The sequence below is a fragment of the Sorex araneus genome, chromosome 6 (assembly GCF_027595985.1).
Source record: "Sorex araneus isolate mSorAra2 chromosome 6, mSorAra2.pri, whole genome shotgun sequence".
NCBI classification, from domain to species: domain Eukaryota; kingdom Metazoa; phylum Chordata; class Mammalia; order Eulipotyphla; family Soricidae; genus Sorex; species Sorex araneus.
In genome coordinates this window covers 118,638,488-118,653,109 of record NC_073307.1, presented here as the reverse complement: position 1 = coordinate 118,653,109, position 14,622 = coordinate 118,638,488, and the positions used below count along the sequence as shown (strand labels likewise).

The following is a 14,622-nucleotide window of genomic DNA, read 5'->3' as shown; positions in this document are numbered from 1 at the left end:
TAGCTGCTCTCGAGGCTTCTCAGTTCATGTGCTTGGCAGCAGGGGACCCAGGGTCAGCCTAGGGCTTAGGTTTATTTTTTGTTTGGGGGTCCCACTTGGTGTGCTCAGGGGACCACACTGGGTGCTAGGGGTGGAACCCGAGTCAGCTAAGTGCCTGACCTGTTCCAGTTGGAATCTTGCTGTGCAGCTTATCAGGGCTGCCTGTGTGCCATACCTGGCATGGGAAGGTTTTCCTCACCGCCTGTTCGCTTTGCATGCAGGAGGCCTGGCTCGGCTCCTGAGTCTCCAAACACGGTCAGGTGTGGCCAACACAGCTCAGTTTACCCATGGAAACAAGTCCCACTTCTTTCTGGGTGGGGTGAGGGGTTTACCGAGAACTAGTGCTCAGGGGACCAAATGTAATGCCAGGGATCCAACCTGGGTGACTACAAGCATTCTACCAACTATTATCCCAGGCAAAGGCAACCACTTTTTGTTTTTAATGGCCTTTTGGGTCACACCCTGCAATGCTTAGGGGTTACTCCTGCCTCTGCACTCAGAAATCACTCCTGGCCGTGCTCAGGGAATCATGGGATGCTGGGGATTGACCTGGTTTGTAAATATCATTCCAGTTTTGAAACTGCAGTTTAAAATCACATAGCAAAATTAGTGACTTTAAAGTGAAAAGTTCGTTTTGCATGATCAATATCAAAAAACACCCCAAACTAGTTCTAAGACATACCTGAAATGTTAAATGGTCTTATTCTTCACACTCCTTTACTGGCAATTCCCAGCCGGCTCTTTGTTCCTCTTCCTGATTATTTCTTAGTAGTATTAAGATTCGTGACTTTGTATGCCCGGCTGGAATTTAGCAGAACGCTGGGGGTGGGGCCGTGGAGGGGCTTTCACGTAACCTCTCTTGGGACCTTATTTTTGTGATGAGTAAAATTCCACTCAATGTATATCCCATAATTGGTTTATGCACTCATCAGTTGGAAGGAAATTGGTTTTCACCTTTTGGGTATTCCCAAAATGTGTTTCCATTTTCACTTCTGCTGTACACTAGAAATAGAATGACAATATTCTTACACTGATTTCTTGGTTTTTAGCTCTTATCTCTTCCCCTGGAACTTTCATAATTACCTAATTTATAGTCAGATCATTGTGTTGGCACTCGAGACTTTTATATGTATTATGTTGATTTTACTGCTATACTTTGTAAACATACATATATTGAAATGTTAGTTAACTATCTTGGTTTTCCATCTGCTTAGTTTATCCTCGGACTTTGAATCCGAGTTTCTCAGTTAAGTTCTATCAGAATAGCTTCCATTACCCTGGTGACCTCCTGGCTCCTTCATCCACCTCCAGTTCAGACATTATTTTCTCTTTGTGACAGTGATGTCAGGGTCACACACTGGGCATTAGGACTTGCATGTTTGTGGCAGTATACACACTTTTCGAGTTGGCAGTGGAGCCGTGCCACCCAGAACAACAGCACTGGGCAATGTTCGGGGCTGAGTTCACAGCCTCAAGCCTGTGGTGCAGAAGCCGAATGACTGAGCCACTGCCCCAGGCCCAGGTTACTCCTGAGACCTGTATCTCCGGGGCCAGGAGATAGGATACCACTTACACGCTGGGCCTGCACCCGACCACGGTTCCACTCGCAGCATCACATGGGCTGTGTGTCCGTCTCCCACATTGCCAACTGCCTCCCTGGAGGTCCCCGACACAACTGGTGTCCCTAGCACCACAGAGCCGGAGCAGCACCCCATTCTCGGCCCTTGGGTTGAATGGCTGGCCCAGTTAGCCAGCAATTGCTGGGGGTACCCCTGGATCTCTGGAGTGCCACTTGGCAAGACCGACCCCCATGATTTTTAAATTTTGGTTTTGGGGAGTCCATTGCCCCCTTGTGCTCAGAGGCTGATTGTGGTTCTGGTGGTCCTTGGTGGACTGGGGGGACTGTGTGGTGTCAAGGATGGGACCTGGCAGTGCATGGGCAGTGCCTTTACCTCTGTTCTGTCTCTCTGACCCTGATTCTGAGATCTTTTGCCATCGATGCCAGGGTTCTATTTGCCTCCAGTATTACATTTCCTATTTCTACATGAGATGCCTTCCTCTCCCCTCCAAAGGAAGCCTGCCTGGCTTCACTGGCGAGTCCGAAAGTGGAGTTGGGAAGAAACAGCAGTTCCTTCTCTGCAATTTCCTCTGTAGAGAATGAAGAAACATCATGGCTTTGAATCATCATCGGTCAAAGATGGTAAAGGCTTTTGTTTGTTTCCTCTCTCCCATCACAGTTGTACTGGCGGAGGGAGGGTTGTACACATTTTGCAATTGTGATCGTTGAGGTCATGAGATTGTGCATGAGGATCGTTGTGCAGGAAGCTGTGTCTGCACGCAGGGTGCTTGTGCCCATGTTTGCCACAGCTTGCACTCGTCGTAAGAGGCACCAGAGTTAAAGCTGTGTCCAGGCCCTAGCGATAGTTCGGTGGGTACGGGGCTTGCCTTACACGTGGCCAGCCTGGGTTCCATCCCCGGCATCCTGGATGGTCCCCTGAGGCCAGGAGTGATCCCTGACTGCAGAGCAGGTATAAACCCTGCGTCCCGCCGGGTGTGCTTCTCTTCCAGTCTCCCCCCACAAAAAAAAGTTTCAGCTGTGGTCTTTGTGGGGGGTCACTGCAGTGCTCACAGTCTTGCCAGAAGTGGCCCCTCCCGGTCACGGCATTTACTCTTCAGCTGCAGTCACTGCACACTGGGGATTGCAACTTACACGCACCTGCTTGCGTGTGAGCCACGCAGTGCAGCAACCCGAAAATTGCCACACTCCACATAGCAGCAGAGCTAGGGCCAGGGACATGTGGGACCCCACATTCCATTCCTGGTACCACGTGGCCCCCTAGTGGCACTGGTGTGTCACCGGAAGCTCCTGCACTGCTTGGCTGGTCCTAGGGAGCCTGAGTACCACCTCGCAGGTGTGCATTGGCTGTCTCACGCAGAGTTGAGCGTTGTTGGGAGAAGCCACCCCAGGGTAGCTGGGGGTCATCCACCAAAAACCCCAAAACAGCAGAGCTGCCAGGATCACACTTAGTGCCTGTGGGACACCAGGAATCTGAAGCCTGTGCTCAGGCCTGTCATTTAAAATAAAAAGCCTGTGCTGGGGCCGGAGCGATAGTATAGCAGGTAGGATGTTCACTTCATCAGCGGCCAACCATGTTCAATCCCAGCACCCTGGGATCCCCACCAGTATGATCCCCAAACTTCCAAAATAAATACCTAATGCCTGTGCTTTCACTGACTTGCAGAATTCCCAAATATTTATCTCTGGCGCTTGTGAGCCAGCTCCAGCTCACCATTAATCAGACTTTTTTTATTTTTTAATTAGTGTCTGTGACTGAGACTGTCAAAGCTGCATTTCTCAGGAGGAGCTTTACAGCTATCCTCATTTTCACCCTGTGGCCCTCAGCTAACATGTACTCATCTGCTCCATGAACCTGTCAGCTTTCTGTTCTAGAACCCTGAGAATTTTTAACAAAGAAAACTAAAAACTCCCGTGACAGGTATTTCCTAATAGAGATCACTTTGTGAAAAACTCTTTCACTCACTTATTCTCCGAAAGCATAGGAAATATAGAGATACTTACAAGAATCAAAAAGAAGACAAGTTAGGGAAAATATGGTTTCCTATATCTTAAAGGACTGAGTACTTACTATCTCTGGGTACTAAGAAACTTCTAGGGGGCCCTGAATTTTCACAAGATGTTTATGAGATGGTTTCGTTTCTTGTAGATAAAATTGTAGATAAAAGTATACAATATAAACACTCTTTCTACCCCCCCCCCCACCACCACCCTCCTGGCTAGTTTGTTAGCAGTAGTTCAAAGCCCTTCTAACTTCATGCCTGGGAGTTCAGATTCCTAGATATTGCATTAGTGATCTCATGGAAAGGGGAGTTTCAGCTCTTCTCACATCTCTTCCGAGTTCCACTCTATAATAAAGTCTTATGGAAGGAGGGAGGAAGGAAGGGAGGGAGGGAGGGAGGGACAGAGGGAGGGCAGGCTTATCTTCCAGTTGTCCTTGCAAAAAAACCCTACTGCTTTCTCTTTTGAGTACCAGTAGTCAGTTCTTTCTTTTCCAAAGTATTCTCAAGATGCAGGAATGGTTATTCACATGTATTGAGAGTAAGATCCTAAGTTGCCAAAGCTTACATTCAAAAGTACATGTGAAGATTTCACATTATAAAGAAAGCTGCACCTAGAGCAGGGTTTCTGCCCCGAGCCAGTGCCTGTGCCCACATGGCGTGGCCATGCCCCTTCAGCGGCGGGCTGCGGACCAGGGATTTCCATCGTTAATGGATGTAAAGTGTGTCATGAGAAAAACTCAGCTCATAAACCCTGATGTTCAGGCACCACTGCCATTTTAAGTGATTTTTTGTTAAGCTTTCGATAGAATGTTCATTTAATTCTCCTCCTTTCTAAAATTCAAGTCAATGTGAAAATTGACCAAATAGCTCCATTTAACTACATTAACTTAAATGAGTCAATGTGAAAGAAAAATGTGGTACACGTGTAGGTCAAATGAAGCCAACATCACCTAAGTAGAAACCAATGCCTTATATTACCAGGAAACAAAATATTGGCAAAGATAACACTGATTTGCATAATCACTTTTTCAGAAAACCTCCTTCTGGGGTTCAGTTACTTATCAGATGGTAGTAATGAGAATTAAATAATACTGTTAATGAGAGGAGAAGTTGAGTTTGGGACCCTGAAAAACATGGACATTTGGAGTGGGGCACTTTCCTTCACTTGGAAGGTAGATGAAGCCTAGGTGTGTGCAATACAGTTCATTATTTGTAGATATCTTATTTGTTCTAGATTGTACTCTAGATTGTACTCTACGACAAGAACTGTAATTTCAATTACTAGTACCTACTTCAGTACTGCCTAAGAAGTACGTGAGGATTAGCAAATAAAGCAGAAGCAAGGAACTGAAAACCTCACATTGGAAAATCAGGTGCAGCTCAGACAATTTAGATAATGACAAAAGAAAGTGCAGAATTGGCAATGCCCAAGTACAGCCTTCCTGTATTTCTGACTAGGCACTCTCACCTTTTAAAATTTGTGGCCTTCACTTTTCTTTATCAAATGATTAAGAATCTGGTTAAGGGGCTGGAGTGACAGTGCAGCGGGTAGGGCGTTTGCCTTGCACGCGGCCAACCCGGGTCCGAATCCCAGCATCCCATATGGTCCCCTGAGCACCGCCAGAGGTGATTCCTGAGTGCATGAGCCAGGAGTGAGCATTGTGCATCACCGGGTGTGACCCAAAAAGAAAAAAAAAAAAAGGAATCTGATTAATAGGGAGCTGGAGCAACAGCACAGTGGTTAGGGCGTTTGCCTTGCACGAGGCTGACCTGGGTTCGATTCTCAGCATCCCATATGGTCCCCTGAGCACCGCCAGGAATAATTCCTGAGCACAGGGCCAGGAGTAACCCCTGTGCATCGCCAGGTGTCACACACACACACACACACAAGAATCTGATTAATAAAGTCAAAGGAAATCACAAAGCTGACAAGGTGGCAAACAACAGAAATATCCTAGACTCATTCCCCCCCCCACACACACACACACAGCAATAGGTAAGCATTGGGATACATACACTTATATCTGTTGGATGTTTCTCTCATTAGAAAGATGAGCCTCAGGGCTGGAGCGATAGCACAGCAGGTAGGGCATTTTCCTTGCACACAGCTCACCCGGCATCCCATATGGTCCCCTGAGCACCGCCAGGAGTAATTCCTGAGTGCAGAGCCAGGAGTAACCCCTGTGCATCGCCGGGTGTGACTCAAAAACAAAAACGAAAAATAGTTGAGCCACTGTTTTTTTTTTTTTGCTTTTTGGGTCATACCCTGTATAAAAATAAAAAGAAAAGGCGCGGGCGAGGGAAGGGACGCCTCACCGCACCGAGCCAGGCACAGGGCCTAGGGCAGCAGCTGTCTCTCCCGCCACCCGAGCTCGGTAGCCTCCGGCCGCTTCCCCCACCCCGGGGAGGTTGATGGCGAAGATGTGGCAGGCGAAGGAAGGAACGGAGCCATGATGGTTGGTCTCACTTGCAGTTTATTCCAGTCTTCCCTCTATACACTCTCCATCCTCTCTACACCTGTCCGCCTTCTATACACTTTCCGCCCCCTCACCTTCTCTCCAAACCCCTTTTATTGATCATGGCCCTTCCAAAGGGCGCAATACATTGACGTCACCAAAAGCACCAAAAGATCTTACAGGAAGAACATTGAGGCAACATAATTCTCTTGTATCTGCAGGCCTGCTAATCTAGGCCCCCCGGAAAGAAGATACAAAAACAAAAGGGAAGCCTTCTTTGGGCAGAAAGCACTCGGATTTACATCCCAAAGACCAGGCTGGGCTGCAGCCTGGAATCTACAATGTCAAATCAAACCTGGCTAGCACCTTAGATCTGCGGGGTCAAAGATCAGCTAGGTTTCTGTGACAAAAGGTTTCTGTGACAAAACTCCAGAAGGCAGCTGGAAAAGGGGAAATATTCCAACATCTCCCCCCTTTTTGTTTAGAACAGATTTTAACCATAAAATAAAATGCTAGGCACAAAAAGTTCAATAACACTAGCAGAACACCTATTCTCTAGGACAGATACTCTTTCAGCAGGACCCATCCAAGGATGAAATCCCAATGGTTGTGTTTCTCCTCTCCTTGTCTGACAAACATATAAGCATTCACAATATTAATCATTTTGTATGGGCATAGCAAGAGATGCATTAAACTTTTAGAATTGCTCTCCGGGAGTCACCTCGATCTCAGACTACAGCGCTCAGGCCAGATTAGTCTTTCCTAGCCCTAGCAGGGCCCTGTCTCATCGTTGCTTTTGGATCATGAAATGACTTCCCATGACCAAGCTCTTAACATATAGTTAAGCATTAGGCGCTTTGGCCAGGCCCATCTCGATGCCAGGGTAGCACACAACTTACCGCTTGCCCTGGGTCCTTCTTCGTCCCACGTTGGGACCCTGCCTTTTAGAGGGCTAGGAACTGAGGATAACCAAGGCTACAGTCAAGAAAGCAGATGCCCAGGAATTAATAATATTCAAAGCCAATTAAATCCCAATTGCAAAGGCATAATATTAAATGTCTTCCTTTGTCCATACAAAAAGACATGGCTATAAACTAAACTATTCAAAAGACAGGAAGAGAGGAGAAAGACAATATCTCACTCATACATATAAAATCATAGATTTAACTCATCAAAAATACTTTGCCATATAACTGAAAACCCAATACCAGAAGGATAGTTATTACAGGTACTATGAATTTACAAATCCATTATTCTAACTGTTCATATATATATTATATATTATACACTAACAAATGATTCTTAACATTATCCCATAAAAATTCAGTCAAATTTTACAGCAGAAGTAAATTTATACAAAATAAAGCATAATTCTAATCTACAGGAAATCAAAAGGGCGCACAAGCTAAAACAAAGAGTTAAATTTCTGTTAAAATACATCAGGTTAAAAATCCAAATTAAATTGATGCAGTAAGAAAAAATCTATTGCATCCATACACTGATTATCTTTAAATTGCCATACCAGGCTTATTTCTACTCTTTTGTCTATATGAACATAACTTTGATGGGCGTGGCCATACCTAAGCTCCTAGTGGCAAGGGGAGAAAGGACGAACCAATGATATCCAACAACTCCCCCTTTTCTGTTTACAAAATTACAAAAATTTGAAATAGGAAGAGGAACAATTCCAAACACAATACAGTCTTATAAATTGTAGTAAAATTTCAGTCCGACACTTGGCCAGAGCAGTGCTTGTAATAAAGCGTCCAATTGTCCTGCACTGTCCAAGGGTGACGAAAGTCACCAATGATGAAGAGTCAGTCAGTCCCATTCTGAAGAAATGAAGTGTCTGGATCAAAATTGAAGAGTTGTTTCCGCAACAGCAGCAGTAGTGGTCACAGCAATGAGTCCTAGAGGAGCAGCTATAGGAGTCTGATGAACTTCATGAAGTACTGGATCAGGCAGGGAGCACTGGAACAGGAGCATCTCAACTTCTGTCAGAAGTCCTTCAGCAGAGGAATGCAGCCATTATCTGGTCAGGTTCACTGGCAGTCATATCTGTGTGACCTAGCTTATGTTTGGAAAAAACTTTAAAGTTATTAGAGGCTTCGATCATTGGGGTTTACTACGTCTCCATGCCTAGGGGTAGAGAAAGAGACAGGGGGAACTCCAACACGAACAGTTATTCTAGAAAGAAATTAAAAGTTTTTCCTATTAAAAGTCATTCCTTCCTCCTTCAGAAACTGAGGCACCTGTGAATTCCAAGGAAAGGGTAAAAGTAAGGAATTGTTAATCCAAAATATAGGGTCCCGGTGTTTTCCATTCTACAACCTGTGAAAGAAAGATACAAGGAATGCTCTTAATGTGGCCTTGTGATATGATAGAGGAGTTAGAGACCTTTGCTGCAGGCTCTCTGATGCAAACTCCTCTGGTTTTCTTGTGGCTGCCAGCTGAAATCAGTTTGATGGTGGCTTGTGGCTGGAATTTGGAGGGCTGTAAAACTGCAGAGTTCTGAAAGTTAAAGCAGGCAGATGAATTCCGCTCCTGACGAAATGCAAAACGAGACCCAAAGTTTCTTGGTGGAGATATCTGTTGAAAGAAAAACATAGCCTTTTCCTCGAATGAGGAGTCTCCCTGCTATCCAATTTTTGTCAATTTTAATCTAAATAGGAGAATTAGTAGTTTCTTGAGCCTGTGCACCGTCCTGGGAATGCCTTTCAGCTGTTGTAAATGGCTCTCCTTGAGGTAAATTTAAAAATTTTAAAGAAAACAATGTCAAGGACAAGGAGTCAAACGGGGCATACCTCCTTTTTTTTTTTTTTTTTTTTTTTTTTTTTTTTTTTTTTAAAAAACTGTGCTCAAGTCATAGATCCAGTAAGACCAGCACGAGATCTGACATGAGTAACAAAGGAAAAGGAAAAAAAATTCAGAGCACTTTTGTAAAACAGCTTGTAGCTGCTGAAGCAATTTTTGAACTATAGTCTTTGATGCATTTAAAGACAGTCATAATACCAGGGAAGAAACCAACAACATAAACTGAGTTTGAGATTATATTAGCCAGCCCTGGAATATGGGCGAAACCCATATGAAGTTCCAATGTGAATATGAAGAAACCAATGTGGCAAGTTATAGCCCTCATTGGAAGCTCTTTTCTGATATCCAGAATAACCTGCTTCATAACCATGCACACACACAAGCAGAAGAATCCTAGTGACAATGCCTTCTGTCCCTCACCAGACTCAGCATCTATAGTGGCTGAGTGGGTGAGCACCCAGGAATGAGGCATCTTTGTGCCTCCTGGGTCAATAAGCAATTGCCGAGTGGGAGAATAACCACGTACCCACTGGCCCTGAAGCCGTTTTCCCAGAGGTGGCATCTCATGAACTAGAAGTGGGAGTTCACTTCCCCAAAAATAAAACTGTACCAGCCTGAATCTTTGAATAACCTTCCTTGGAACTGGCACATCACCACAGGTTCTGATAAAAAACCTGAGATTTGGTTGTCCAGACTGAGTTCCTGGCAGATGATCTTGGGAATTGAGACTAGAAACTAGACAAGGCTTTCTCCACCTCTGGCCTGACTGAGGCCTCTCAGGGTAGCTGAGCCCTTTTACACAGAGTTCTGCTCGGTTAGCCAGTGCAAATTCACCAACAGACATAACTCTTTGATTCCAAAGTTCCTTGCTTTTATCCTGGCTCAAAACCTGTTGCCCATTAGGTATAGAACTCAGCTCCGCATGTCCCATACACGGGATAGCTTCCTGTTCCCTGAACTCAGCCGCTTGTCCTTGAGATTCTAGATGCACTCCATGAGTGGCGTCAGAGATTGGCGACGCCTTTACCTTCACTGTCAGGAAATCCTCCAGACAACCATGAAAACCTGATGTGCTGCTTGCAAGGTTCACTTGAGCAAGCTCCCTTTCTACCTGGGGGCTCAAATCTTGTCCCTTTACTTCAGAATTTAATGTGTCGGGACTCTGGGTGAGGCAGATGGTAACTGTATCAGGGCAGGGAATATCCAAGGCATTGCTCCCTGCCGTGGCTGGTTGCAGTGAATCTACGAACTGGAGCTCTGAAGCTCCATACTGGGGAAAAGGGCTGCAGCTGGGAACATCCCCTGATTTTGCGGGGCCTGGGGCTGGCCCCACTGCAAGTTTCCCGAATTGGGGTCAGCAGCCACACCAAGATTGGAGGGACAATCTCTGGCCCAATGGTTTCCTTTACGGCATCGTGGACAAGGTCCAGGTGGTGCTCTCACAGTGGCACGGTTTGGAGGTGCCCTGCAGTCCTTGCGGAAGTGGCCTGATCTCCCACAATTAAAACATTTGCCCTTATCTTGCCTCTGTAAGGCATAGGCTTCAACAGCATTAATGCGCGCCTGATGCTTGATAGAACCAACATTTCTACATGCCTTCAAGTACCCCATAATATCCTCCTTCTCCTTAATGGGGCACAAAATGGCCTGGCAAACTTCATTAGCATTTTCAAAGGCCAATTGTTTGGACAAAAGTTCCTGAGTTTCCTTTCCCTTCACCTGCCTTTCTATGGCTTCCATCAACCTCCCTATGAAGTCTGCATAAGGTTCTGAGACTCCCTGAATAATCTTTGTATAGCTTCCCTTGAATTCAGCGTCTGCATCAATCCTCTCCCAGGCCCACAAGGCGATATCACGGACGTGGGCAAACACAGCACAAGGCAAGGTGACTTGCTTTTTAGGGTCGTGCCATTTCCCTTCACCTATTAACATCTCATAAGTCAATTTAATCCCTGAAAATTTTCGTCCAGCGTGGCCTAGGCTCTGTAGTTTTGCCTTGGCCTCATCACTGAACCACATCCTCCACTGCATATACTGAGAAGGGCTTAAGCACGTCTTAGCAACCACGTGAAAATCTTGAGGTACCCAATGAGCCTTTTTGCTCCAGCCTGTAAGATACTCTTTACAGTACGGAGATGTAGGTCCGTACAAGGCACAGGCCTTTTTAAAATTACTGAGTGAATCCATTCCTAACCCTTCATAAGATGGAGGCTGATTTTCCTCTAGCTGGATGGGAAAAAAGAGACGGAGCTCATGGGGTCTGGGTGGAATTGACCATTTACGGTCGAGAGGTCTCAGCTGTAAGCTTCTATCAGGAGCATGTCCCGAGCGACCTGGAGGCCGCTTGGTTGAAAGGCGGCGGCTCCTGTGAGAAGCCTCCTCTACCATGCCGCTCTCAGACTCAGGATCTGAGGAAGTGGTAGCTGGCTCATCATACCCATCACTTTCCTCTGATTCACTAGAAGTGGAGTCATACAAGGGAGGTGGTGGTCTCTCTGGTCTAACGTCAGTAGAGAACGTTAATTCTTCAGTGGCAGAGTGATTTTTGCTTTGAGAACGTGTCTGCACTGGAAACGCCTTGAGCTGCTTTCGGGGTTTGGGTACGGGAGCAGCCAAGCATTGAGCATCAGGCTTCTTTCTAGGCTTGGGTATGGGAGGAGCTGAGGGTAAGGCTCTCTCCGTAGTAGAAACTTTCTTTACTTCATCCTCAAATTTAAAATCCTCTCTGTTTAACTCTTGAGGAAAGCCTCCCATAGCATATCTAACTTCCTCCTCCTCGGAGGTATCTTCCAAAGCTTTGAGAATGGAATTAATGATTTCCCAAGTTACCCAGAATTGTTTGGGGATTTTAGCCCCTCCTTTAAATTCCTTAAAGACATTATCCTTAATTTTTTCCCAAACCTTAGGCTCTAAAGTACCCTTATCTGAAAACCAGGGATGAAACTTATAGACAATTTTTAGGCAGGACCGGAGTTGGTCCCGAGAGACACGATGCCCAGTTCTCTTTGCAAAATGCTTAATTAATTCAATAAAAAACTTGCCACGTTCAGTTTGGCGCGAAAAATTTTGAGTGGACTTCTCGCGGCACTGTTTTTGTCCCATCTTACTGGGGCAGTAAGTCTAGTATTTTAATTCACTGCACCACAAAATTCTGTTCTCCCACCAAACTTTTCTAGAGTGGGGTTCTACCGAAATGCTATTCTTACCTTTAGTTGCACACCGGTTGGAGGTTCGTGCACGCACAGGGACGCCAGTTGTATAAAAATAAAAAGAAAAGGCGCGGGCGAGGGAAGGGACGCCTCACCGCACCGAGCCAGGCACAGGGCCTAGGGCAGCAGCCGTCTCTCCCGCCACCCGAGCTCGGTAGCCTCCGGCCGCTTCCCCCACCCCGGGGAGGTTGATGGCGAAGATGTGGCAGGCGAAGGAAGGAACGGAGCCATGATGGTTGGTCTCACTTGCAGTTTATTCCAGTCTTCCCTCTATACACTCTCCATCCTCTCTACACCTGTCCGCCTTCTATACACTTTCCGCCCCCTCACCTTCTCTCCAAACCCCTTTTATTGATCATGGCCCTTCCAAAGGGCGCAATACATTGACGTCACCAAAAGCACCAAAAGATCTTACAGGAAGAACATTGAGGCAACATAATTCTCTTGTATCTGCAGGCCTGCTAATCTAGGCCCCCCGGAAAGAAGATACAAAAACAAAAGGGAAGCCTTCTTTGGGCAGAAAGCACTCGGATTTACATCCCAAAGACCAGGCTGGGCTGCAGCCTGGAATCTACAATGTCAAATCAAACCTGGCTAGCACCTTAGATCTGCGGGGTCAAAGATCAGCTAGGTTTCTGTGACAAAAGGTTTCTGTGACAAAACTCCAGAAGGCAGCTGGAAAAGGGGAAATATTCCAACAATACCCGGCGATGCTCAGGGGTTACTCCTGTCTCTACACTCAGGAATTACTCCTGGCAGTGCTCAGGGTGGGGGGGACCATATGGGATGCTGGGAATCGAACCCGGGTTGGCCGCGTGCAAGGCAAACGCCCTACCCGCTGTGCTATTGCTCCAGCCCTCGAGCCACTCTTCTTGCCTCCTGACATTTTCTCTGCGTGCTGGCTGCTGGCTCTCCCTCTCCCAAGTGGTCTGCTGCTGGGCATCATGTGACCACGGAGCTGCCAGCACATGCATCAAATTCTCCCCTGGTACCACCATTGCACTGCCGTCAAGACAAGCATTGCCGTTCCCAGACTCTCTGGTTGTGGGAATGTTTGCTCCTTAGCATTTCCTGGTGGCTTTACCCTCATGGTTATCTCCTGTTGTTTGGGTAAAAGCATCATCTTTTCACTGCCGATTGTAAGATGATGGATCCTCTTCCGAACTGAAAGGAATTGAGGGAAATAAGGACACCAGAGTGGAAGGAATTTCAGTAGAACAAAATCACATGCCACAGAGAATGCAAGGATTGTCTCATTCAACTCACTGTGCTCAGGAGACCATATGGGATGCTGAGAATCGAACCCAGATCAGCCGAGTGTGCGGAGTAGAGGGACAAAGAGGAAGGCGCCCAAGCAAGAACTTTCTAAAACTTTATTTATTTATTTATTTATTTTGCTTTTTGGGTCACACCTGGCGATGCACAGGGGTCACTCCTGGCTCTGCACTCAGGAATTACTCCTGGCAGTGCTCAGGGGACCATATGGGATGCTGGGAATTGAACCCGGGTCGGCTGTGTGCAAGGCAAACGCCCTACCCGCTGTGCTATTACTCCAGACCCTAAAACTTTATTTTTTAACTAATTCTTTTTATAGATTATATCTTATTCTATGGGCTTGACCAATAACACAGCGGGTAAAGTATTTGCCTTGCACACAGCCAGCCCAGATTCAATTCCTCCGCCCCTCTCAGAGAGCCCGGCAAGCTACCAAGAGTATCCCACCCACACGGCAGAGCCTGGCAAGCTACCTGTGGCATATTCAACATGCCAAAAACAGTAACAAGTCTCACAATGGAGACATTAATGGTGCCCGCTGGAGCAAATCAAAGAACAATGGGATGACATTGATGACAGTGACAGTGACAGTCCTTTTCACTGGAGTTTCCAGGCATCCTCTTAAGGATCAGGACCCTGTTTGTAGGTGCCCATCGCAGCTCCGGATTGGAATTCGCCCTGGATGCAGTGACTCACTTTGCTGCTAGGTGGCGCCTGTTGCTTCTGTGGCTTGTGATGCAGGCCACTTCTAATTTTAAAGGCACATTTATTTATCACATTTATTATTTCTTTGATTTTTCACAACTTCCCCCAGAGCTGACTACAGTTATTTTTCTGGAAGGATTTTTGTCATAAATTCATTATGTATGAAATAAATTACCCTCACTTTATTTTATTTTGTTTGTTTATTTATTTATTTATTTATTTATTTATTTATTTATTTATTTATTTATTTATTTTGCGTCACACCCAGCAATGCGCAGGGGTTACTCCTGGCTCTGCACTCAGGAATTACTCCTGGTGGTGCTAGGGGACCATATGGGATGCTGGGAATCAAACCTGGGTTGGCCGTGTGCAAGGCAAACACCCTACCCGCTGTGCTATTGCTCCAGCCCTACCCTCACTTTAAAGATGAAATTGAGAGAGAGGAAATTGAGAGGGCATGGGGCGTGGCAGTGCTAGGGACTGGACTCGGGCTTTCTACATCGTCTGCTTGACCTGTCTCCCCACCCTCGTCAACCCAATGTCCA

At 46.2% G+C, this 14,622-nt stretch overlaps 1 pseudogene; it reads right to left on the bottom strand.

The window, feature by feature from the left end:
- Positions 1-14,622, bottom strand: part of LOC129405543 (uncharacterized) — a 468,293-nt pseudogene that overhangs the window by 146,096 nt on the left and 307,575 nt on the right.